The sequence below is a fragment of the Pinus tabuliformis genome, chromosome 7 (assembly GCF_031772625.1).
Source record: "Pinus tabuliformis cultivar Carrire ecotype Pingquan chromosome 7, CPIR1, whole genome shotgun sequence".
Lineage (NCBI taxonomy): Eukaryota > Viridiplantae > Streptophyta > Pinopsida > Pinales > Pinaceae > Pinus > Pinus tabuliformis.
Window position 1 is genome coordinate 867,638,165 of NC_142293.1, and position 24,554 is coordinate 867,662,718.

Here is a 24,554-nt window from a genome sequence, read left to right on the forward strand (position 1 = left end):
GAGATCTCAACCCTTGCTTCGGTGGACTTCAAATGCCAGCCCAAGGAGGGAGTTCTACTTCGTCATCAATTTCAAGAGTATAGAGAGAAATTATAGACAAAAGGGACATTCTACATGCAACTCTCATTTCATCACGCGGAGGACTGCATCATCTCCTCCATGACTACATAGTCTTTGGAATGAGACTCTTTGGGACAACACTATCAGGGGAAGTTTGGAACTGGGGTGCTGGGAGATCATTTAGGGGGCCATTTGAGGAGGATTGCTAGAGTTGGGAGAGTAGAGATTGATAGGGTTAGTGACAACAAAAAAATTCGAAAATGGAAGAGGGCCAAGATATGAAGGGTAAATTTTTGAAAGTTGGAACCAAGGGAAACCCTTTTTGGGTTTTTCTGAGTTCTGGGCAAGGATCACAATCCCAAATTCCTAGAATTTTCTAAGCATATTTGAGGGGTAAAACAAGGATCCCAATTTAGCCAATAGTTAGAGTTAGGGGAAATAGGGCCAAATTTCTGAAGTCAAACATTGGAAAATTCCTCCATGGGTTTTTGTGGGCTATTGGTGGAGAGCCCGGGGTTAATTTCCCGGAATTATCTGAGCAACTGAGGAGGCCCAAAGAGCAGTTCCATTAAGCCAGGAGCATATTTCTAGGTATCTACAACACAATACTTGAGCAGCACAGCAGCAGATTGGAGGAGGGTGCCTTACTTGTCATTTTGGGCTTTGCTAGCTTGCCTTGAGCAGACACAAGTACACTCATTCTAGCACCTCATTATACACCCATTTTCATTAATAAAAAGAGTACAATAGCTGAGTTTTGGTATCAAATTATGATCTAGTTGTTTGTTACTGTTTTATAATGTTTTGTCTATATTTGCTTTGCATATTTACTATTAATTTTGCTTCAAGATATTACAATGTACTAATTTCTTTATTTATAAAAAATGAAATTATAATATCTAGAAATATCTACTTAAGCAAAACATTTTATTATCCCTTTAAAATAATTAATAAATAATTTATTGTTTCTTATAAATTTGAACCAAACATCTACTTAAATATTCTAAACGCCTATTTTAAAAAATCTCACAAATATAAAACCATCTAAAAAATTCTTTACATTTAAAAAAATATATATACTAACTAAATTAAAATGAAAAATACACAGCTATATTTTTGAAATATTATATATATAAAATTATTTTAAAAATCACAAACAACTAAACTGAATTCATATCTCTCTACACTCTCGTGGAAGTCATTGATTTTATGGATGGTGTCGAACATGATCAAATGGGCATCCACAAATGGGAAGCCATTTTATCTGCAACTAACATGATAGTTTTTCTATACAAATGCCCTCTCTAATAAATAATTGTTATTTTTTTTCAAATGTATTCATTTTCATTTTTAGTGGCTTTTTGCAACACTCTACAAACATATTCATCAATATACCATCTTCTAGACCATCACTAATTTTGAATGTACAATTTCCTTTTTTAAGGTTTTGTTGGTTGAAAGAAGTGAGTGGCATAGAAAAAACTAAAGAGCCTCTCAGGTATAATATACGTATACTCACTTTCACGAAAACAAAAGTTCTTTTATCTCGTGGTAAAAGAAAGTCTCAAATCTGATATACACGGATACTCACTTTCACGAACATAAATGTTTTGTTTTTCCTGGTTTAATTTTCAATGTGTAACATAATAGTTTTTGTCTCCATTTATTTTGCACCTTTCACGATTATAAATGTCTTTTTTACCTCAGGTAAAAAAAAACTAGCTTTGTTTAATTTTCAATGCGTAATATAATGGTTTTTGTTTCCATTTATTTTGCACGGTATATATATATATATATTCCCTCATTGAGAATAAAAATATTCCTTTTTTTAAATTTGTTCAAATTATGATGTTATCTTTATCATAGGGTTTTGATTTCTTTAATATCATTTATTATGAGAGTGGAACTTGTAACAATTATTTATTATTTCTAAATAATATTTTTGAAAAAAAAGTAATGAATGTTAAATTTTCATTGTTCATTTTAATATGATAGTATTTTTGAAAGAAAGTAATGAATGTCAAATTTTCATTGTTCATTTTGATATGAGAGTGGAATTGGTAAGAACTGTTTTTACATAATATTTTTGAAAGAAAGTAATGGATGTAAGTTTTCATTGTTCATTTTACAAACAATAAAATTAAGACCATTTTGACATTTTAGGATTTTCTTTTTATCTATAAGTACCATAAATATTGAAGAAATTTTACAATATTTTGAAATATTTTATTTTGAATTTATTTCTTTATATCTTAAATATATTATTGCTAACCTTGATGCCCAAACTTATGAAAATAAGAGAAATGTGAAAATGAAAGAAAAAGAGAACAAACACATCATCATGTCTATGTTTTGTTTAGTTATGAAAATGCCAATACAAAGAATGAGGCACCCAAAATGCAATTTTTGACAAGGAAAAAGAGGTTGGCATAAGGGAGAAAAAAATTATTGTTATAAATACCAAATTGGGATAAAAAAATCATGCATTCAAGTTTTAATAAATGTACTGAAATTGCAACACCATCTTTTAAGTGTGAGGTAATTCATTGATGAAAATTACAAGGTTGCATTTGTAAATAACTATATAGCTGTTGATAAATTAGATAATGCAATCTTCTGAAAAAAAATCAATAATAAGAAACAAGATGCTTCCTCTAAAGCTTGTACCTAACCATATACATGTCCCCAATGAATCTAGACATGAGTCATAGTTATGACACATGCACTATGAACATTTGAATTTTCAATGATTTATATTACTTTGGAAGAACTAAATGGTGATGGACCTTGCCATATTTCAATGAAGAGAAGAAATTTGCTCAATATATGCATTTGGAATGTGAAGTTAACATAGTTTTCCAACCAATGTGTTATGCAAGGTAAAAATTTATCTTCAACTTGTGCATGTTGGCATTTGTGGTTCTAAGTAGACTCTATATTTGGGTGAGAATACATACTTTTTTAATTTTTCCTTAGGATTTAACATACCACACATGGATTTATTTTTTGTAACTGGAAAACGAAAGCCTTCAAATGTCTTCAAAATTTCAAATTAATGACTAAAAAGTAAATATGCATTTTCTCAAGGTACTAATCATAAATACAAGGGGCAAACTCACTTAAACAAGGTTCTTTGTACTCAACAAAAAGTATGTCACGAATAGAAAGTTGACTACTATTTACACTCCTTAGCAAAATGGTGCATTAGACATGAGGGCTTCGCTGAAGTGATAGCTGAAAATTGCATGAAGTGATATTTGAAATTGTAATGTAAATGTATGATTTAGGCTTTGATCCACTAAAATATGGTTGGACATAAGTTTAGAAACCTAATTCATTCATGTGAGAAATAAGTATTGGCCACCATCTAAAAAGAATAGAGGCACATATGTGCTAACCACTTTTGGAATCAATAATGAGCATTGTAACTATTAACAAATTTTTTGTTTAGAAGCTCATAAAGTAGAATGAGGTGGTAGGTCAAAATTTATAAAATATATGGTGACACTAAGTATATATTATTGGGCCGAGAGTGTTTTATAGCCTACAAGAAAAGATATGTGTATAATGTAGTTAAGTAATGTAAAGTGAGTAAGTTTATCAACATTTATGAATAATATATATAAGAAAAAAATGAGTACCTTCATATTGAAATTGACACATTTAAATATAAAACACATAAAATTTAATAATCACAACAAATTTATAATATAGCTAACCAGATTGTTAACCATGTTCGTCTTTTCCCTCCAGAAGAACATATCCAAGTCCAAGTCAACTATAGAGCGTGATTGAAGGAACCTATGCAATTGCTCCCTCAAGAGAAGAGAAGCATATCCAAATCAACTGTAGCTACCTAATTATATTGATGTGCAGAGTGAAAAACGGGGCATGGATGATTGGGAGCGTATGGGAGGGGAAAGCGAAATGCAATCACCGAAATTAATGAGCACATGGGAGGGGGACTGCGGGATGTGTTAATGACTTTGGAGCTCAGTTGCCAACCATCATGGAACATTGGTTGAGAAGCCACCATTCCTCATGTGTGTGTGTGTGTGTGTGTGTGTCTGTATATATATATATATATATATATATATATATATATATATATATATATATATATATATATATATATATATATATATATATATATATATATATGTCTATCTATATATATGTCTGTGTGTCTGTACAGCCTAACCACAGATAAATCGACAATTGTGAGAATATAAATAGGAGATATTATTTGTACTATCAGAATGAGAATGGAGACAATGAGGCAGCAGATTGAAAACAAAATTCCAAATAGCAGCCCCTTCAGTTTGAAAAACCATGAATGCTACAACATGAAGGGTTTTTTGACGTCTCGCCAAGAAAATAAGCAGTGCTCGTCCATAAATATTCATAGAATCAATGCCCCCATGATCACAGTGGGGGTCAGTTGTTCGAAGGTTTGATAAACCTGAAACGTACAAGCCCTTCGTCAGTAGCTGATCCATCAAGGGAGAGGTCAAGGTGGGATGTGTGAGGGAAGTCAAAGTCGTATCGGGGCTTCCAGTGAAGACCAACATTAAGCGCCTCGAGATTCTGGATGAGGAGAAGAGCATTTTTGAGTTTCGGGGTGTTGGGAGGAGAGCACCACCTTCGTAATTATCAATCCGTGATGACATTGAATGAGTTCATGGAGGAGGGAAGTGTTTGGGAACAATATTTTTCCCAAGGAAAGAAATCTCAAAAAATCCTAATGTTTGCTTGCATTAATATGATAAATAGAGATGTATTACAATTGCTTTTCTCAATTGAATACACCTTGCAAGTGAATAACCTATCTCTCTAGTCAATGAGAAGCTCTAACCAAGACTTGGTCAATTTATGTCTCTTCTTGAACCCTTATTTTCTTGCAAAATTCCTCAAGAATTAGGCCCCTATTAATTAGGAATTTCCTCCAATTGACTGTGCAATTCCTAGGGTCAATCATATGGTTGCATGCAACACATGTACACTCCAAAATAGTCTACAATTGATGTTACACGACCTTAGAATCTCCACCTCAAATTGTTAACTCAAATTGTCTGCATGCATTAGCCATTTTGGGTTGACTGATCAGTTAACTAGATGATCATTGAGTTAGGCTGAAGTCACACTACAAAAATAACCTTCCAATAGTTCCTCAAACAATTGGAACTAGTTTAACTGAACACAACTTAATATGACTGAGTTAGATTGCTACAAATTAGCAATCACTCATACTTAAATGAAATCAATCCCTCCAACTCAAATTAACTTAGTTAGCAGAGCGAAAAGTGCCATGTCACCTCAGTTAAATACCTTCAAGATTTCTGTTGATGTGGAAATTCAAAATTTCTCTAGTTTGACCAAGGCAAAGTCAAACTGAGATTTTCTTGCTGCATTTTCAACATTTCAGCACTTAGTCTGGTGCTATAGCACATCAACAAGAATTAGTTTGGTTTTACAACATCTTTCATGAGCTCGAAGACAAATTCAATGTGATTTCCTTAGGTTTTCCTTATCACCCAAGATGTCTTTTCCTAGGCCTTCCTCATGGAAAAATGGTTGAAATGAAGGTAAAATTCAAGTCAAAGAGGGTAATTTAATTTCAAATAACTAAATATTATGAATATCATTTTATAATGGCCTATTATCTGCAAGTTTATGTTCCCCTTTGGCTGCCCAGGGTTTCCCTTTCCAAAACACCTAAAGTTTAATGCTTCGAGATCATGTTAGGATTAAACTTAGTTTTTGGGATTAAATATTGCCCAACAATCTATCTTCTAGACAAAGTGCATAAAATATTGTTCTCCTTCCATGAAACCCAATTTTTCTTCTAGTAGCACTACCTAGTTAGAATCTAGATGGGTCTCTTATCCCAAATGATGTGAGGTCTAATTAGGACATCATGCGATAGAGAAGCCCTTGACTATTGTAGGGACATTTTCCTTGATCAAAATTAAATTTGGAACTAGAAGGAGGGCCCAAATTATATGGCTATTGGGATCCATTAGTGGTATCATTCAAATATTTGTAGAGATGTAGTTATTTCCCAATAGCCTCATACCCCTCTAACATTTCTAGACCATACTATAGGGTAAACAATTTATGAAGATGCTCCCTATGAAATAAAAAACTCAGGTTTTCCCCTTTGAATAACAATTTTATTATGTGTCATGGTTTGAATTAATTACATTTAGATGCATCACCTATGCTTACGATAAGAAGATTGGATATTTACATGTATATCATCTCCTCCCAAGGCACAAATCCACTAGAAGACCTCTCACAAGAGAAGTTGTTTTAGCTTAATCTATTAAATGCCTTTTTAATTTATCATTTATTAATATCTCTAAACCTTCTGAATTAGTTTCCCCTCATTAAATCTATTTCTCCTCCTCACACTGCTCAGAATTATCATTCTAATATTTATTTTGATTCTGACGAAGAAGAAGATCATGCTGACAATATGGAATGTCAACATCCACCTAGATGGTTATCAAAAGGGACACTTAATATGTAGCCCCTATTCCATCCTCCTACTAGGCACCTTGAAGATATCCTCCCAAACTTTTGATCGAGATAAAGGTGTTACTCCTAGAGATCATGTATGTAATTTCTATTTGGATTTTAGCTCAATGGAGGTGGATCATGACGATGTAGTTTTCAATTTATTTCTACATACATATGATAATAAAGAGAGTGCATGGCACTATAATCTTCCAGCCACCTCAATAATAGGTTGGGATTCTTTTGAAAGAGCCTTCTTGAGCAAAATTGGAGAATTAAAATCCTCAAACACTCTCTTTAAAGAGATGATTGCAACCAGAATGGAGAGGCAGGAGAAGGTCAAATATTTCAACCAAATTTTAACTATCATGTTGAATAATATTCCAATTGATTCTCAACATTTTAACACTATGGATATTGAATATTATGTTCAGTGCTTAATTCTTCCATAAACATGTTTTTTAAGATAATAGGATATAACATGCTAGCTAACAACTTCAATGGAGCCTTGACAGTGGAAAATGAAATTCTATCCTTTGCTAGAAACTCATGCAAGGAGGAAACAAACGCTAATGGGAATAATCCTTTACTGTTATTGAAACCAACAAAGAAAGAGGACACATATTTGGATGGTGTGGTTAAACCTATTAATAAATTTTGAAATGAAATGGTGGATCTAAAGAAGAGTTATGTGGAAATATTGTTAGGATACATGTAGGGATTTTAGACCTTTTCAAAGAAGATAAAAATCTAATAAAATCCCATTGAAGGATCTTCTCACAATGAACCTTATATTAATGATAGCCGATCCAGATAAATAATTCGTGGTGTGTAAAGATGCTTGCTTGGAAGGCCTTGTAGGATTCCTTATGCTGGAAGGACACGTTATAGGCTACAAGTCTCAGTAGTTGAAAGCGCTCGAAAGAATGCGAGACCACATAAGTTTCAAATACTTATTCATCCGACTAGAAATGAATGTGAAACAAGCTTGATGGATGGTGATTTTAAGTGAATATGAGTTTGAGATTAGGCATGTAAAGGGAAAAGAGAATAAGGAAGCAAATGCATTAAGCCACAACCTCAAACACTTATGTTCAATATCAATAAGCAAAAGTGACACAAATTTTGTGGAAAAGATAAAAATGGAAGCTTCAAGGGATCCGTTGGCATTATGATGCATGTGTTGTACTTGATGGCAACCCACTTGTAGTAGAACAACTCACTTGTATATGGTAACTAGATGAATCGACAGAGAGATATCAGATGTTACAGAATGTATGACAGTTGTGTTTATAGATGTAATGAAATGCAAGGCAGTTTCAAGGAATCAGTTTAGAAGGCAACTCTCTTAGATGAAAGATCATAGTATAGCATGACAACAACAAATAATTGCAACTCAGACTTCAAAGAATGAAGAAATAGAGGTATACGCAGGTTCACCTTGACCAAGTAGCCTATATACGTAGGTTAACAGAATAAAAGGAGCGTATAATGTACACACGCACGTTCATAGAAGTAAAAGCGTGTATACCTTGCAAAACTAAGATTTTGATCCATGGTATTTGGTCCATGGTATTTTGATCCATGGTATTGGTGCAAAGTATCTGGTCCGAGGTATTGAACCTAGGTATTTGGTCCAAGGTATTGGTCCCAAGTGGTTTTGGTCCATGGTATTGAGAAAGGCCTAAAACTATAAAAGGAGGAGAAGATCATTAGGCCAAGGTGTGCAAGTATTGAATATCTAATGAAGTGTGAGATCTAGTATGCAGGTTATTGGCTTATGGTGTTGTGCTTGATCTGAACCAGGGATGAACCTTTGTGGTTGATGGAGGATAAGATCTAATGATGGATCAAGATCTTAAGGCTTGAATTGAACTATCTTTATATGGTTTGATCATGTTTATTCTAGATCTGTATACTGATGCATGTATTGTTCTATAAATATTATGATCTGGGTATAACTAAAGTCTAGAATAGCTACACAATTATAAATTAATATTTGCAGAAGTACATGCTGGTTGGTTTTGAGAAAAGCGCATATACACACAGGTTTGACACATGGAAGTAGTGTATACCTTATAAAATATGTTTCAATTTTTCTTTTTTTAATGTTGTAGAATTCTGGGTTATGGTTTAGGTTTTGGTTACTACATTCTGGTGACAGTATTATGAATGATCAGATTGATGGGTTGTCAAAGTGATTGACTGATTCGGTTATGGTTGGTTAAGAAAGTGATTGGTTGATGCATATGTATTTGATGATTGAATTACAGTTATGATGTTGTTGATGGATCCAGTCTGAAAATTTATGAAACATGGTCCTTGGTTGAAGAAAGATGGTCGTAGCCTTCTGTAGGTCACAGCCTATGTACTCGTAAACATATCAGCTAGTACAAAAGTTATGGGTTTGTAGCTCCCTTCCAGGAGAAGCTAGAGAACGAGAGAAGGTTGTAACCTTCTACAGGTAGAAGCCTGTGTACTGGTATAAGTTTGCACTAGTACGAAATTGTAAACATATTCTCTTATTATTAAAAGAAGACAGAGACGAAAACAGTAGGTGGTTTTCACCCACCTTGGGTTTACACCTTATATCTTGGTGTTCATGTGTGTTGCTTATGTGTGATGATTTATTCTTCTTTTACTGCACTATCTAATAAATTTCTGATATACTGGTTAAAGTTCAATGCATGATAAATTGGGTAAATCAAAATTTCTCTGCATATATGCTGGTTGCCTTAAGTATAGTCACATATACGTGATAGTTCACTTAGCTGAAGTAGCGTATACAAATCTGTTTGGAAAATTCAATTATTGATCTGCTAATACTTATTCACCCCCCTCTCAGTATTATTTCCAACAATTGGTATCAGAGCAGGTGCTTCAGAAGAAGCTTAATCACTTGAAGGGAGATCCACCATCATGAGTAATTAAGAAAGCATGGGATCCATCAAACTGCCAATCTTTGATGGGAGAAACTTTGTTTATTGGAAGATAAGAACCACAACCTATCTTCAATCACTTGGAATAGATGTCTGGGAAATCGTGGAAGGAGGATATACGTTTCCATCAACAATTCCTACAGATATGGTAGGTAAAAAGCAATATGAAACCAATTCCAGGGCTGTCAATACATTATTGGGAAGTCTGTCACGATCAGAGTTTTTCAAATTTATGCAGCTTAAATCAACTAAAGAAATGTGGGACAAAATCATTCTAAGCTACGAAGGAGACTCTCAGGTAAAACGCGCTAAACTGCAAACTCTTAGAATTCAATATGAAACTCTTAAGATGCACAATGATGAAAGTATAGCTAGTTACTTCTTATGTATAGATGAGGTTGTTAATTGCATGAAAAATCTGGGTGAAGAGATAAAGGAAGTTACCTTAGTTGAGAAAGTTTTAAGATCCTTGTTTGCTAAATTTGAAACAAAAGTATCTGGCATAGAAGAAAAATAGGATCTACAGACTATCACTATGAAACAGCTTCACGGACTGCCTTTGAGATAAGAAACAGAGGCCCATCAGATATGAGAGAAACCGCATTTAAAGCTTCAGCAAAAGGAAAGGAAGAAATCAATGAATGAGGACATATTTCAGAAGAAGAAGATGAAGTAAACTTTGTCAAGAAGCTTCAATAGGGTTCTGGAAGGTTTAGAGGTAAACTACCTTTCAAATGTTTTGCCTGTGGCAGAGTCCATCATTATGCTACCAAATGTCCTCATAAAGATAAATATGATAAAGGAAAGGAATCTGCAAAATGGAATAGAAAACAAAGTGTAAGTGAAAAGAGCTACTATACTCATGAAGATAGCAATGGTTTATCAAATAGTGATGAAGATGAAAATAGTAATGACTATAGACTTCTAATGGCTTATGTAGATGATAAATTTTGGGATGCGTTAGAAGAAGATGACCTTCATGAAGAAATCTCTAAACTCAAAATCTATTTAGATGAAAAGAATATGATTATAGATACCTTGACATACCAAGTTGCTGAAAGAGAAAAACACAATGAAAAACTAGAATGTGAAATTGTGGGTCTAAGAAAGGATCTTGAGAAAAAAATATCTCTCAATATTAGATTTTCCAAAGGATTAGAAACCTTAAATGAAATTATCAAAGTGCAGTGTTCTCCTCTAATAAATACAGGTCTTGGATATATTAAAGAAGCATCTCAATGACAGAAGTCGTCAACCTCCACTAAAATCTATCTTGATGCAGCAAAGAACAGTGAACAGTATGAAAATCGTCAACAAAGGCCTAAAGTAGATCACCAGGTAAATCAGGCTCAATTTACTTCAATGATGAATAGAAGCCACAACCAACATCAGGTAAATCATACTCAATTTGCTTCAAAGATGAATACCAATAGAAACTACAATCACCAGGTCAATAGATTCAATAATCGCAGGAACTTATTTAATGGCCAATGTTTCTCATGTCATAATTTTGGACACAAAGCTACTCAATGTGTTGCTTACAAGACCATCATGACTAGAGAAGCATGAAATCAAAGGAATGTGACATGGATCAAGAAAAGTTCCTATAATAAATTTTCTCTTATTGAAAATGAAATACAATGCTCAATCTGTAACAACTTTGGCCATGAAGAATCTGAATCCAGGAGTAAATTTCAGAAAATATCTCAAAAGGAGAAAAATCCATTAAATCCCAAAATATGGAGAAAGAAAGAACCACAAAGAGAAAGATGTGGTATAGCCTTGTATGCAGAAGGACAAGAAAATCAGTGCTACATCGACAGTGGATGCTCAAAACGCATGACTGGTGACAAAGAAAAAATTCACTCATATAATGCCTTAGAAAAGGAAAAGAATGTCTCATCTGGAAACAACACTCCTGTAGTCATAAAAGGTAAAGGCTCTGTTTTCTTGAAAGAAAAGGTTAAAGCTGGGAATGTTATGTATGTTGATGGTCTAAAGCATAACCTGTTGAGTGTTAGTCAAATGTGTGATCAATGGAATGAAGTGGTGTTTCGATCAAACGGATGTGTTGTTTGTGAGCTTGATATAGGAGAAATTGTGATCAAAGGTACAATAACTCCAAACAACTTATACATTATCAAGGGAGGACAACAACAGTGCTATCTAAGCAAAAATGATGAAAACTAACTATGGCACAAAAGATTGGGACATCTAAGCTTTTCTTAAATAAGAAAAGCATGCAGATTTCAGGATGTTCGTGATCTTACAGATATCAACATTCCTGAAAATACAATATGCAAACCATGTCAATTCGGTAAGAAAACCAGATCTCGCTTCATTGAAAAAGAAGGGTCAGCTAGTAAGCCTCTTGAACTTGTTCATACTAATTTATGTGGACCATCAAGGAAAAAGTCACCTCATGGAGAAGAATACTTTATATTGTTCATTGATGATTTTTCTAGAATGTGTTGGATAGGTCTTCTAAAGCATAAAGATGAAGCATTTGAAAAGTTCAAAGCCTTCAAAGCTTTGGTTGAAAATGAATCAGATCGCAAAATCAAATGCCTCAGATCTGATCGAGGAGGGGAATTTACCTCGAATGAATTCTTTGACTTTTTTAAACAACATGGAATAAAAAGGCAATTCTCCACTGCAACGACTCCTCAGCAAAATGGAGTGGTAAAAAGAATGAACATAATTGTTCAACAAATGGCTCGATCTATGCTAGATGAATCTGAAACTCTTGCAACCTTCTAGTGTGAAGTTGTGTTCGTCACAGTCACTATTCTCAACCAAGCAAATGTTTGGGTAAACAACACTCAAACTCCACATGAACTTTGGTATGGTAAGACTCCTACTGTAAAATACTTTAAGGTTTTTGGAAGCAAATGTTACATCAAAAGGATTGATGAAAAACTTGGTAAGTTTGAACTGAGAGAAAATGAAAGTATTCTTCTTAGTTACTCTTCCTAAAGTAAAGGATATAAATGTTATAATAAAAGACTTCTGAAAATTATTGAAAGTATTGATGTTGCGGTTGATGAAGCATGCAAAAATCCAAAACAGATAAAAACTGAAGATTATGACAATGAAGAAGATGGGGATTATTTTCCCACATCAAATCACACTAATTCTGAAGAAGAAATCAATGAGGCACCAGAAGAAGAGATAACGATAGAAGAAAAGACTCCATCCCGGTATGTTCGGAAAAATCATCCAGAAACTCAAATTTTAGGGGAAAAAGAGGTAGGTGTACAAACAAGAAGAACTATTACAGAAACCTCAAGCTATCTAGCATTACTATCTTCCATCGAACCTCAAAATGTAAGTGAAGCATGCAAAGATGAATGTTGGGTCAAGGCCATGAATGAAGAACTTGAGCAAATTGAAAAGAATAATTCTTGGGAATTAGTTCCTAGACCTCATGATAAGAATATCATAGGAACTAAATGGATATTCAAAAACAAGCTGAACGAAAATGGAGAAGTTATTAGAAACAAGGCTAGACTTGTTTTTAAAGGGTATGCTCAACAAGAAGGTATAGATTTTGAAGAAACTTTTGCACTTGTTGCTAGACTTGAAGCTGTAAGGATGTTTTTTGCTCTTTCTAGTTTTCAGAAATTCAAAGTATACCAAATGGATGTAAAATCTACCTTCCTTAATGGAGATTTAGAAGAAGAAGTCTATATTGAACAACCATAAGGATTCATTCTTGGAAATGATGCAAAACTTGTATGCAGACTCAGAAAGGCTCTCTATGGTCTAAAACATGCTCCAAGGGCCTGGTATTACCATCTTGACAAATATCTCTACCAACAGGGTTTTTTAAAGGGGTCAGCAGATAACAATCTATATACAAATATTGACACTAATAAATTGCTAATAATTGTTTTTTATGTTAATGATATCATTTTTGGTAGCAATGAAGAATCCATGATTCAGAATTTTGCTTCAGTAATGCAGCAAGAATTTGAAATGTCCTTGCTTTGTGAGCTTACTTATTTTCTTGGTCTACAAGTTCAACAAAATAAAGATGGTATTTTTCTTTCACAAACCAAATACCTCAAACAGATCTTGAAAAAGTACGACATGGAAGATTCTAAACCAGTATCTACCCCAATGGTAACAAGATGCAGTCTCAGCTCAAATGATGAATCAACAACAATACATCAACCAATTTACAGATCCACGATTGGCAGTCTACTTTATCTAACATGTACTCGACCTGACATCATGCTTGTAGTAGGAATCGTTTGAAGATTCCAAGCAAATCCAAAGGAATCACACCTTCAGGGAGTCAAAAGGATTTTCAAATATCTTCAAGGAACACAGAACTTTGGTTTATGGTATCCTAGAGATACAAATCTTACTCTTCATGCATATACAGATGCAGATTGGGCAGGAAGTGTTGATGACAGAAAAAGCACTAGTGGTGGTGCATTCTATATGGGTTCCAGGTTAGCGTCTTGGTTCAGCAAGAAACAAAGTTCAATTGCATTATCTATAGCTGAAACAAAATATGTGGTTGCTTCATCTTGTTGCACATAACTACTTTGGATGATGCAAACCTTGTAAGACATTCAGATCACATGTACTCCACCCATCTCCATTCTATGTGATAATACAAGTGCGATCGGTATTTCAAAGAACCCAGTCATGCACTCCAAGACCAAGCACATACCCATCAAATATCATTTTCTACGTGAAAAAGTGCTTGAACAAAATGTCAAATTGGAATATGTTCCCTCCAAAGAACGGGTTGCTGATATATTCGCTAAACCATTGCCCAGAGAGACATTTGAATATCTCAGACAAAAGTTGGGAGTAGTTGCTGCATCATCCTGCTGTTAAATCTTATTTTTCAGAGAAAGGTTGTTATACGTGAGTTTCATAAAGCGTAGTCGCGTACATACGTGGGTTTCTGTGGGCACAATCATGTATATGTTGGTTTGAAGAAAAGCAGGGGGCCAGACTTAGGAAAAAGGGGTCTCATATAGTTCTATCAAGTATCTGCTCTGTTTGATGATGGTTACAATCTGCTGATAACATGTGGAAATATATTGGTCTTCATAAAGTTGTTGATAACTTGATGCATATCTAATTGATGATGATGCTTTGATATCTCTTACTGATATATGCAATAATAAGATCTAATAGTGAACATCTGGCACAGGTTTAGGGGGAGCATATGCTTCTAATAATGCATTGTTGGCATTATCTTAGAAGATCTTGGTACAAATCTACATAATTGTTTTGATTCATGTGACTCATTTGATGAAGGCTGTTGATCTTGATGTTGCCGATGGTGTAGATCATATATGGTGTATGATAGTTGCTGATGACTATCATGGTCTTGTTGATGTCCTTATTATAAATGTCATGCATATCAATTAATGTAAAGGTCATGAAAAGACCTAATTTGTAACCCCACTATGTGTGGGATGGATGATGTAATATTTCTTGTTTTTGTCATGTATAAACAATTGGTATATCCCCACAAGGTTGGATGGATGAGTCAAATTTGGTATATCCCCACTTGGTTGGGAGATGGATGTATGTATGAGTCATTGGTGATACGAAGGTCATTAGTGATGTATGTATAGAGTCATGTTATTCTTTTAAGAAATTTTTTTTGCAAACTTTGCTTGTGTTCAGGGGGATCATGGACTCAATCATGGGAGCTCAATCAGTACACTTCAGCATATCAGAGAATTCTGCATGTACTCAAGGGGAGCATGACCCTTTTCCCTTGATGTCAAAGGGGGAGAGTGACTTGGTGTTGTTGTTGCCATCAAGTCCAAAGGGGGAGATTGTTGGAATTATGATGCATGTGTTGTACGTCATGGCAACCCACTTGTAGCAGAACAACTGACTTGTATATGGTAACTAGATGAATCGATAGAGAGATATCAGATGTGATAGAAAGCATGACAGTTGTGTTTACAGATGTAATGAAATGCAGGGTAGTTTCAAGGAATCAGTTCAGAAGGAAACTCTCTCAGATGAAAGATCACAGTACAACATGACAACAACAAAGAATTGCATCTCAGACTTCAAAGAATGAAGAAAGAGAGGTATACGTAGGTTCACCTTGACCAAGCAGCGTATAAATGTAGGTTAATGGAACAAAAGGAGCATATAACATACACACGCACTTTCACAGAAGTAAAAAAGCATATACCTTGGAAAACTAAGCTTTTGGTCCATGGTATTTTGATCCATGGTATTGGTCCAAAGTATCTAGTCCGAGGTATTTACCCTAGGTATTTGGTCCAAGGTATTGGTCCCAAGTGGTTTTGGTCCATGGTATTGAGAAAGGCCTAAAACTATAAAAGGAGGAGAAGGTCATTAGGCCAAGGTGGGCAAGTATTGAATATCTGATGAACTTTGAGTTCTAGTATGCATGTTATTGGCTTATGGTGTTATGCTTGATCTAAACCAGGGATGAACCTTTGCGGTTGATGGAGGATAAGATCTAATGATGGATCAAGATCTTAAGGCTTGAATTGAACTATCTTTATATGGTTTTATCGTGTTTATTCTAGATTTGTATGCTGATGCATGTATTGTTCTGTAAATATTATGATCTTGGTATAACTGAAGTCTATAATAGCTGCAAAATTATAAATTAATATTTTTAGATGTATATGCTGGTTGGTTTTAAGAAAAGTGTGTATACACATAGGTTAGACACATGGAAGTAGTGTATACCTTATAAAATATGTTTCAGTTGTTTATGTTTACTACTGCAGAATTCTGGGTTCTAGTTTGGGTTATGGTTACTACATTCTGGTGATAGTATTCTGAATGATCAGATTGAAGGGTTGTCAAAGTGATTGATTGATTCGGTTGTGGTTGGTTCAGAAATTGATTGGTTGATGAAGATGTATTTGATGATTGAATTATAGTTATGATGTTGTTGATGGATCCAGTCTAAAAATTTATGAAATATGGTCGTTGGTTGAAAAGGGAAGGTCGTAGCCTTCTGTAGGTCACAACCTACGTACTAGTAAACATATCAGCTAGTACAAAAGTTAGGGGGTTCTAACTCCCTTCCAGGAGAAGCTGGAGAACGAGAGAAGGTTGTAACCTTTTGCAGGTAGAAGCCTGCGTGCTGGTACAAGTCTGCACCAGTACAAAATTGTAAACAGATTTTCTTATTATTAAAAGAAGACAAAGATGAAAACAGCAGGTGGTTTTCACCCACATTGGGTTCCACCTTATATCTTGGTCTTCATGTGTGTTGCTTATGTGTGATGCTTTATTCTGCTTTTACTGCACTGTCTAATAAATTTCTAATATACTAGTTAAAGTTCAATGCATGATAAATTGGGTAAATCAAAAGTTCTCTGAATATATCCTTGTTGCCTTAAGTAGAGTCGTGTATACACAGTAGTTCACTTAGCTAATGTAGCGTATACAAATCTGTTTGGAAAATTAAATTATTGATCTGATAATACTGATTCACCCCCCCTCCCCTATCAGTATTATTTCCAACAGGATCATGATTATAATCTAATATGAAAAAATTAAAGTGGGGAAAAAGTGTAAAAGAACAGTCAAAATTTGAAATAAGCCAATGAGGATTGTTGATATACAAGAATAGATTTTACATTCCAAATGACGAAGAAATTAAAGGATTAATTTTAGTTGAAAGTCATAAAAGACCATATGAATCTCATCCTTGATATAAGAAGATGATCTATGCATTGAAGAAAAAATTCTTCTGGCCTGGAATGAAAAGGGATATAACATAATACTTGGCTATATGTCAAGAGTTCCATCTAGTGAATGTAGAACATCAACACCCAACAGGATTGTTGAATCCCCTACCCATACTTGAATAGAAGTGGGAAGTGATAACACTAGATTTCATTACCATATTGCCTAGGACCCACAAAAAGTGTGATGCAATCATGGTATTGGTGGATAAATTTACAATATCTGCTCATTTTATTCCAGTGTAGTCCACTTACAAGGCTGCCAAAGTGGCATAAGTTTTTATGAAAGATATTTTCCATCTCCATGGCATACCTAAAGTAATTATATCACATAGGGATCCAAAGTTTAATTCCAACATTTGGAATGCCTTGTTTGCGGGGATGGGTACTCAACTACGTTTTAATACCTCCTATCACCCTCAAACAAACAAGAAAACAGAAAGAGTCAATCAAATGTTCGAAGATATGTTAAGAAGGTATTTCATGCAACACCCATACATATGGGAGGATTATTTACACTTAGTGGAATTTACCTATGATAATGGGTATGAATCATCTTTGAAGATGCGCCCTTTTGAAGCATTATGTGGGAGAAGGTGTCATATTCCTATAAACTAGTGTCGATTAGAGGACAAGCTCATGTTATGATTGGATGAACTAAAGGAAATGGAAGAGATGGTTATAAAAATCAGATAAATTTACTTTAAAGATTCCTAAGACTGACAAAAAATCTACACATATTTAAATAAAATAGATAAAGAGTTTCAGGTTAGAGAACATGTTTATGTTAAAGTGAGACCAAAAAAGAGTTACATAAACTTTGGAAACTACTCTAAATTTGCCTCTCGATTCTGCAGGTCCTTTGAAAAATTGGCTAGAGTAGGGCCAATGGCTTACCAACTAGCATTGCCAGCTCATATTAAAACTCATAATTTATTTATGTATCTGTTTCAAAAAACTATGTACACCATCCAACTCATCTAATTGATTGGAATGAACAGGTCGAACCAGATGGAGAATTCCTTGTCGAACCATTGTGAGTTATGGATCAGAGGGAGATTATACTCTAGAATCAAGCCATTACTGAGGTTAATGTGCAATGGGATCACTTTGGACAGGAAGAGGCCACCAGGGAGATGGAGGATGAGATGAAGAGGGCTTATCCTATGTTGTTTACTTGATTGTTAATTTTGGATAAACACGGAGGAGGGTGTCCCATTTTTAGGGGAGGGTAATACGTCAAAAAGAATTACTTTATGAATTACATGTGTTATGATTTTTATTTATTTTGAAAATTGAAAAAGGACATGTGTTGGATACTTTTTTATTTCCTAGCATAAGAAAATAATTGATAGAATTAATTAAATTCTCTTATAATTATGTCAGAGGCTAACATGAGACATTAAACTCTAACTCTTAGGGTAAATAATTAAAAAAATATGTAATGCCAAAGAAGGAAAGGAGGAAAAAGAACTCTCTTTTATCTAAATTTTTTCTATGCAAGTGTCGGTTTGGGGAATGGTAGGTATCTATTGGTTTTTCCCATTGGAAAAGAGGAACCCGGAATATTTACAGAGAGAAAAGAGAGAAGACAAACAACCTGAATAGAGACAAGGTGGGAAAGAAATTACCTATGGTGGATTATAGAATAGATATTGTGAGAGAAAGACAATATCTATTTTACCCTTACTAGTGGGAGAAAAATATTGGTAAACCCAATAAAGGGTTTGTAGGATGCTGCATAGGGAAAAGAGGAAACCCCTCCAAATTCCTTCTCATTTACCTGATAGTTAGAGGAAGAGCTTGAGGGGAACTCCAACAAAGAGTAGTTCAAGGTTGGAAGGAATGTGGAGACCTATGACATAATTTAGAAAGAAATATTAAATAAGTATTACTTCCTAGAGGTAAGAGATGTCCTATGATACATTGGTGTTAAGATAGTTAAATTGGAATGACTATTATGATACATGTATTACTTGAAGTTTAGCGGGAGACAGGTACATGTAAGAAATAACTGTATTGTATTCACATATTAGGCAGACACAGATGTTGGTTTGAAATAAAATAAAAGAAAGGAAATGTTACTATTAAGATCGGAAATTAGTTGTCAAGAATTGAATCTTAGGAATCTATGTCAACAATTAGAATGTCTTGAATGTAAAAGTTGGATTTTGGATTAATTGTTAAAACTATTTCTAGAAAAGAAATGCAACCCAAAATATAATTACTTTGTAGTAGATATAATAAATTAAATAAAGAATCACAAAATGAGTTTCTGAGTTGAACCTAGGTTAAACCCTTGGAAATCCCCTAAGAAATAGTTCATGAGGGTTTCCCTTCAAGGTTAGTACTAATTTGTGTATATTAGGACACATGAACTATAAAATATTCTCGGTTACATGTATCCTTGATGTCCTAGAATAGATAAACAAGGAAATGCATAGATGTATCTATATGTCCTAAATAAATAAAACATAAAAATACTATAGATGTTTATACTATGCATTGTGATGCGTTATATTGTTGACAAATGGTAACAAGAAATTCCAGTTTAATTTGTATTTGAATTAAAATTGAATCCCATTCTCATAGAAACTTGTAATAGTTAATTAAGTTCAATTAACTTAGGAATTTCGAGTTGGAAGTATTTCTATAGTCATGTATATGTGATCCCTAGCTTTTAGGGGTCTAGATTGAGTTCATTAGAGTTGTAATTAGATAACTCAATCTAACTGAGTAAGCTAGTTCTAACTGTTGGAGGAACTAGTAGAGGTCTAGTAGTGAGTTGGTGCAATAGTGCATATTCAGTGCCACACCATATAACTAAAGATTCACTCATAAATAACTCATGAATGTCAGTTTAGAGGAAGATCTAGTTGAGACTAGAGTGCAGGGACAATGTACTATTTGTGTATAATTTTCTCAATTATACATATGGTGCATGCAATCAGTTGAGGACCTAAGTTTGGATTGTAAAGTTATGGAAGAAGGATTTCCTCATTAAATAAAGGCTAATTACTCTAGTAATTGAACAAGGAAATAGGGAAACAATAGGCATTAGAAATTGGCTAAGTGTTGGTCAGTGCAGGCTTGTGAGGCAGAGTGTTGATCATACTTGTGCAGAATTTTTCTTGTGAGAAAAAGCTTTGTATTCTCACTTAGATTTCTAATTAATGCAATAGATAGTAGGGGTTTTGAGAAGTGGCTTTCCCTAGAGAAACAATTGTGTTATGTGCCTTTGATTATCTTCCTCTTGTCCATTATTGTTTTCATCGATCTATTGGTTTCCACTGTTTAAAGAGTAGAGTAAATTATGTCTTGTGTTCTAGTACATTACATGAGTTGTGTAAATACAAGAAAATTTACATGTTATCAAAGCTGAAGACTGTATACTAAATGAGATTGTGAAATTTTGAGTTTTGGGTTACAGGTGAAATTTGAATTTGTAATACATACTTTAGGATCGACAGATGGCATTCTATGATTTGTGGCACGAGTATTCCTTGGAAGGAAGCTCGAATTATATATCTTGGAAGGACATAATGGAGGCTATGATGGAGGATAATGGCTTGAAATAATTTTTTGATCAAGACATTCCTAAGCCAACAACATTGGATTCACAAAATCTGGTCGAATGGAAGAAGTGTGTGGCGAAGGCAAGGTGGATAATCCTTGAGGGAGTTCGAGACCACAATGTCTCGAGAATCCATGGGAAGGAAACTTCGTATGCTATGTGGAAAGCATTGATGGACCTATTTGAGAACAACAGTGAGCATAAAATGTTGGCACTGAAAGACAAACTTTGAAAAATCAAGATGGAGAAAGGCGAGAACATTCCAAAATACTTGACCAAGTTCAATCATTGTCATGATGAGCTTGGAAGTGTTGGAATAACCATTTACGAGGATAAGATGGTGAGTCTATCTCTCCTAGGCCTTCCAAAGAGTTGGAATAGCTATCAGGACTTTGTCAATGGGAGGGAGAAGCTACCAGATTGGGAACAACTGTGGTCGGATTTAATGAAGGAGGAGATTAGAAGGAACACCAAAGATGGTTCCTCATCAAAGACTTATGATGAGGAAAATTGTGCCTTGGCGAGTAAGGCAAGGAAAGGGAAAGGGAAGGCATCCCATTCCAAATCAGAATCTTTCCATGGAGGTAACAATAAAGACATTACAAAATTTAAGTACTTTCATTGTCACAAGTTGGACCATTTTTCTACAAATTGTCCGCTGAAGAAGTCCAAGAAGAATTCCTCAGGAGTAGTGATAAGTGAGGCTTTTGCCTCTTAATTTGAATGGACTTTAATGTCATTTCATGCATGGTTTTATCAATGATGGGTAATGTATGGTACCTTGATAGTGGAGCTTCATTCCATATGACTAGTGACAAAGAGTTGTTCAGTGACCTCGAGGAGAAGGATCTCTAGATGCATATCGAGATGGGTGACGATGGGAAGTATAACACTACTAGATTAGCCACAGTTACTTTTTAGAAGGAGCAGGGTGCTCCTCTCAGCTTGAGGGATGTTATGTATGTGCTTGGGTTGAAGAAGAACTTATTATCAGTCACCATGTTTGAGGATAGAGGCTATCATGTGATTTTCTCAAAAGGAAAGATGTTCCTTTGACACATAGCCATGGGTCAAGTAAAGAAGATAGGGATTCGAGATAAGAATATCTATAAGCTTGAGGTAGAGGATTGGGCTTCCTTGAGCACGAAAGAATAGAAGGTGCAAAGCCAAGACATTGGTGAGTTGTGGCTTAGGTGATTAGGTCAGTTGCATCATGGGGCTTTGAAAATCATGCAACAGATCTCTACTGGTCTTCCCAAAGGTACGCTAATGAATGTTCATACATGGAAGGGGTGTACTTTGCGAAAATACACCAAGTCTTCCTTTCATGACAGATAGAGTTGAGAAGAAGAGATTCTAGATCGAGTCCATTCATATGTGTGTGCACGATTATCGACAACATCCACGACCAAACACAACTAATATGTTATATTTGTTGACGAATTTTCTCGTAATCGCTAGATATTTTCCATGGAGAAGAGGGATCAAAATTTCACAATTTTTTGTGAATTTAAAGCATTTGTTGAGAAATATTTTGGTCAGAAGAAGGGATTAAATGGGAGTTGACAGCATCCCATAACCCACAAGAGAATGAGGTGTCTAAGAGGAAGAACAAAAGAATTGTAGGGGCAACACGGGCGATTTGCATAATCAGGACCTACCACTACACTTGTGGGTTGAGGCATGCAACACAACGATTTATTTGTAGAACCATAGCCCGCATCAGATTCTTGGGATGAAGACACCAGAGGAGGCTTATTCTGGTAAGAGACTAGATGTTGGTCACTTTAGAATTTTTGTGTCATTGGTATATTTCCATGTGACCAAAGATGCACAGAAGAAGCTTGAGTTGACAACAAATTTTGGAATATTTGTGGGGTACACTGATACACCTCACAACTATCGGGTGTACTTGCTGACCAACAGGATGATAGTGGTTTGCAGGGATGTTAGATTTGATCAGGATAATACCATGAAAGTTTCCCTTGAGAGAGAGCTTGAGCTACATGTTGTTGGGGAGATTTTAGCTCCTAAGGTTGAGGAGCCTGAGATTGATATGTAGCAACCACATGTAGATGATCCTGGAGTGGAGACATCCACTAAGGTAGAGTCTTCCAGAGATGGGAGAAAGTGAACTAGAGAAGCTGACACATTATTGCATGATGAACAGGAGAATCTAGAATTACCCACATCTCAGTGTAGGCAGAAGAGGTCACCTGAGAGGTACACTGGATAGGTGGCTCTTATGAGCAGATGTGTTGAGAAAGAGCCATCTTCCTTTGAGGAGGCAGTGTAGCAACCTATTTGGGTTGATGCCATGGTGGAAGAGTATGACTCCATAGTTCATAACAATGTTTGGGATGTGGTGAGCTTCTGATGGCTTTACAAGGTAAAGCAAGTTGCATATGGTAGTGTGAAGAAGCATAAGGCCAAGTTTATGGCCCGTGGCTTTTCACAGGTAGAGGGGATTGACTATGATGAGACCTTTTCTCATGTTGCAAGGTACTCATTGATCAAATCTATATTGGCACTATCAACGCAAGTGGGTTGGAAGATATATCAAATGGATGTAAACAAAACCTTCCTTAATGACACAATTGAGGAAGAGGTGTACATCAAGTAGCCTGAAGGTTTTGAGACCTTAAACTGTGAGCCACATGTGTGCCAATTTGACACCACCTAAGCTGACTTTACCCGCAATTTCCATATAAAATGCATAATCTATTATGTCCCAGGAATTTTAATTTCCCTGCCTAGTCAAACCTTCACAAATTAAGGATTTTGGCTTCTTAATTAAACTTCATGCGGAAACATTTCATGTGATTAACCCAAAGTCTAAACTTTAATTAACCCTTTAATCGGAACATTATACAACCTTCCTAAACTTTTCTTAATCCTTAATCCCGTGCGTATTAACCATACCCTCTTAACCTTGGTCTCGACTTAACCCAACATTAACCACACCATGGCCTCAGACTTTGTTTAAACTTCACCTAACATTTTAATTCATTAATCCCGCTTTATTTCTATTATTTCTCGTATAATAGAAATACTCCACAAAACACATGTAAGCCTTACCTTTTACACCAATCTAATACCTTGGCACATTTATTGATGCTCAACTTATCGTGTTCAATCTCCATTGCTGATTTCACTCCACCAGATCAACGACTATTGCGTCGTATCACAACATTAACCCATTCATCCACCGGAACTCAAATAAACTTAACCCTAGTCCATAACCATACTGGTTCCACTCAACGTATTAACCTGTGCACACATTCTCCATGTGATATCCATCTAGTCATTCCACCAACAAATGGTCCTCATCACCGAATCTCAACAAGATTTAACCCCCTGTATAAACTCTCATCGGGTTCGTTTTTCAAATATTCCTCTGTGCTTTCATAGCACGAGATATCCATCCTATCCTAGATTCAATGGACGGTCTGGTCACCTCCGGACTTCAACTGAATTAAGATATGGTTCATAAACCTCATCAAGTCTGTTTTCTGGAAACCACTTACAGTTTTGAGGCCATGCGAAAACCACGTCTGCTTACAAAAACCGCTTTGTCCTTCTGCCAACACATGGCTTCATCTCCGCTACTCATCTTCTTGACTCCATTCTACACAAATTAATCTTGTTCGCCCATCACCTTCAACCTCGTTCGTTGATCTCATAGATCTAGTGACTCATGTGCAGCGTCACTTCATTTCTTTTTCCTTCTATTCACTC

The 24,554-nt window shown here is 35.2% G+C and overlaps 1 pseudogene; it reads right to left on the reverse strand.

The window, feature by feature from the left end:
* Positions 1 to 24,554, reverse strand: part of LOC149250386 (putative E3 ubiquitin ligase SUD1) — a 48,647-nt pseudogene that overhangs the window by 14,220 nt on the left and 9,873 nt on the right.